Source organism: Egretta garzetta, unplaced genomic scaffold (genome assembly GCF_000687185.1).
Source record: "Egretta garzetta isolate BGI_Z169 unplaced genomic scaffold, ASM68718v1 scaffold22, whole genome shotgun sequence".
In the NCBI taxonomy this organism is placed as follows: Eukaryota; Metazoa; Chordata; class Aves; order Pelecaniformes; family Ardeidae; genus Egretta; species Egretta garzetta.
This window is the reverse complement of record NW_009259102.1, coordinates 2,724,228-2,727,396: the sequence shown is the minus strand read 5'-3', so window position 1 is coordinate 2,727,396 and position 3,169 is coordinate 2,724,228.

Below are 3,169 nucleotides of genomic sequence, written 5' to 3'. Positions count from 1 at the left end.
TTCGGGGACGGTGGCGTGCGCTCGGGCGGTTCGCTGTACCTCGGTGCCTTCAGCGTGCTCTGCGGGCGCCGGTGACGCCTACAGATCGGGCGTCTTTTGTGCCGGCGGTATTCGTGCTGTTTTCACCTCTTGCTATTGAGTAGCAAAGTAATCCTGCCAAGTAACAATGCTGCGTTTTTGGCAGTAAGGCAGGATGCTTTGAATGTTTTTAAAAACCTCTGTTCTCGCCCTTGCTGAGCAGACTTCTCTGAACGTAAAATGGAATATGAACCAAAAGCTACAAAGGAAACTTAAGTACACAAAGACATTGGAAAAGGAAAAAAAACCCCAACACTATTTTCATCGTTATTATTACAACGTTACTCGTGTTGTATGGGGTTATCTCCTGCTGGGTTTGTCTTGCTGAATTCACTCAGTGAATTTTTCAGCATATCATTACGACCACCAGAGTTACTGCTAAGCAATGCGAATAGGAGATGGTGGAGAGGTAAGGTATTGCAGGAGGCCACAGGACATATTTCCTCACTACATTATGAAGTGGCTAGGCGTGGGTATTCTTTCTGCTGTCTTCCAGTGGAAGAGTGTTGTCATTTAACCCCAGCTGGCAACTCAGCCTCACACAGCTGGTTGCTTGCTCCCCCCCCAGCCCCCCCAGTGGTGATGGGGGAGAGAATCAGGAGGTTAGAAGTGAGAAAACTCCTGGGTTGAGATAGAGACAGTTCAGTAGATAAAGCAAGGAATTCATTCCCTGCTTCCCACAGCGGGCAGGTGTTCAGCCATCTCCAGGAAAGCAGGGCTGCATCACACATAGCGGTGACTTGGGAAGACAAATGCCGTAACTCCAAACATCCCCCCCTTCCTCCTTCTTCCCCCGGCTTTACATGCTGAACGTGACATCATATGGTCTGGAATAGCCCTTTGGTCAGATCGTGTCAGCTGCCTTGGCCGTGTCCCCTCCCACCTTCTTGTGCACCCCCAGCCCACTTGCTGGTGGGGTGGGTGAGAAGCAGAAAAGGCCTTGACCCTGTGTGAACAGTGCTCAGCAGTAACTAAAACATCCCTGTGTTATGAACACTTTTCCAAAACAGAGCCCCATACTAGTTCCTGTGAAGAAAATTAACTCTATCCCAGCCAAAAGCAGCACATTCTCCACCCCTTATTCCATACCATTTACGTATGCTTAGATCCCACACTATCCAATACATCCTCATTAACAACCACCACCCCACTTCCCATCGTTTGATATAATACACAGATATTATTCCCTTTAGTCTATGCACCACCCCTGTATAATGTCCATAAAATGTCCACTGAGTTCCTTTAGTCCATGACTTTGGGCTCCATCTCTTATGGTGGTCACTCAGGATAGGAGAGGTGGTGGTGTGTGGAGTTGCTGGGCACCAAAGCCAGCTCAGGTTGGGTCACTGCTGCACTTGGATTGCTTCCATCAGTTCAGGTGGTTCCTGCTATAGTAGTTCCTGTAACACGCAGCTCGGATCATGGGTTGCAACAATTTAAAGGTATATCTCCTTACAATCTCCACTTCTGGTCCCTTTGGACCTGACCATCAGGTTTAACACTGCTGTGAACTCCTCCCCTTGCCCCTGCATTGGTTCGGACTTACTCACAGACTGCTGTCCCGTAGGGGCATACCTGCTCCAAGCAGAGTGTTATCTGTGAGCCACGGTCTTTTCAATGGCATACCTGCTGTGGCATAGACTTAACCACAGGCACAGATGCTTCGGGGTGTACCTGCTCCAGCCATGCACTTATCCTTGGGCCACAATCCCTTCAGCAGTATACCTGCTGTGGCACAGACAAAACTGTGGCCACAGATGCTTTGAGATGTACCTGCTCTGGCATGGACTTGTCCATGGCAACAGACACTTTGGGGTGTCCTGCTCCTGCGTGGATTCATCCACAGGTCACCGTCCCTTTGGCTCGAGCTCATGCTGGAGTTCCAGCCTGTCCAGTACAGCATCACAGAACAGCAGCGATGCCCTGGCCATCGGCCAGTCCAGGCTTGTGGCCACTGCTGTTATCAAAATGTTCCCAGGCACAACAAAAACATCCCTGTGTTACCAACAGTTTTCATCACAAACCCGAAACATAGGCCCATACTATCTACTGTGGAGAAAATTAACTCTATCCCAGCCAAAACCAGCATGCAGATAATGGCAAATTTGTCTGAATGCTTACATCTGTGTTTAAGTTGATATCTCTATCTCTGCAGCTGAGGGGAAGGAAGATTGATCTCATTAACTGTGTTTTATTAAATCTCATCATAAAGAGAAGAACTTGTTAAATTGAATAAAAACTTGTTTCAGGAAAGGAAGTCTAATTCTAACCTATCATTTTTGAGGGCTGTGTGAGGAAGACATGGGTGACTTATGCAGAGTCATAGCGTTGGTAATGATTATCTCTGTCTGCTTTGAACACTCTGGGATTACAGTAGGCAGGATTCAGTGGGTAAACAAACTGCTGTATGTTATTTTTGTTATTTAAATTTTGCAGGAAGGTATGTTACCTTCATTTGTTATCTGTACCTTCAGCAGAGAAGATGTTCTAGAATTTAGAAGACCGTCATGATTTCCTTACATATCCCAAGCTTTCCAAGCATTAGAGTATGAAGGATGACAGTGTGACATGATGCTTTTTGGGGGGAAGAAAAACCCTAAAACAGAAAGGACAAAAACCCCAAACCAAACAAACACCACCACAACCCACACATTTGTTGTGTGCTTGTCGTGGTTAATAAGCTAATAAATAGCTTTTTCCAATTAGTGCTATGACTATTGAGGCTGGATCATGAAGAAGAAATAAGTGTACTGCTTGAATCAGTTATAGTCTACTTAACTATTTGTCCTGGTTTCAGCTGGGACAGAGTTAATTTTCTTCCTAGTAGCTGATACAGTGCTGTGTTTTGGATTTAGTACCAGAAGAATGTTGATAACACCCTGATGTTTTAGTTGTTGCTGCGTAGTGCTTAGACTGGCCGAGGACTTTTCAGCGCTCAGCTCTGCCAGGGGCACAAGAAGCTGGGAGGGGGCACAGCTGGAACAGCTGACCCAAACTGACCAAAGGGCTATTCCAGACCATATGATGTCCTGCTCAGTATATAAGTTGGGGGAAAAAGGAAGGGGGGGACATTCGGAGTGATGGCGTCTGT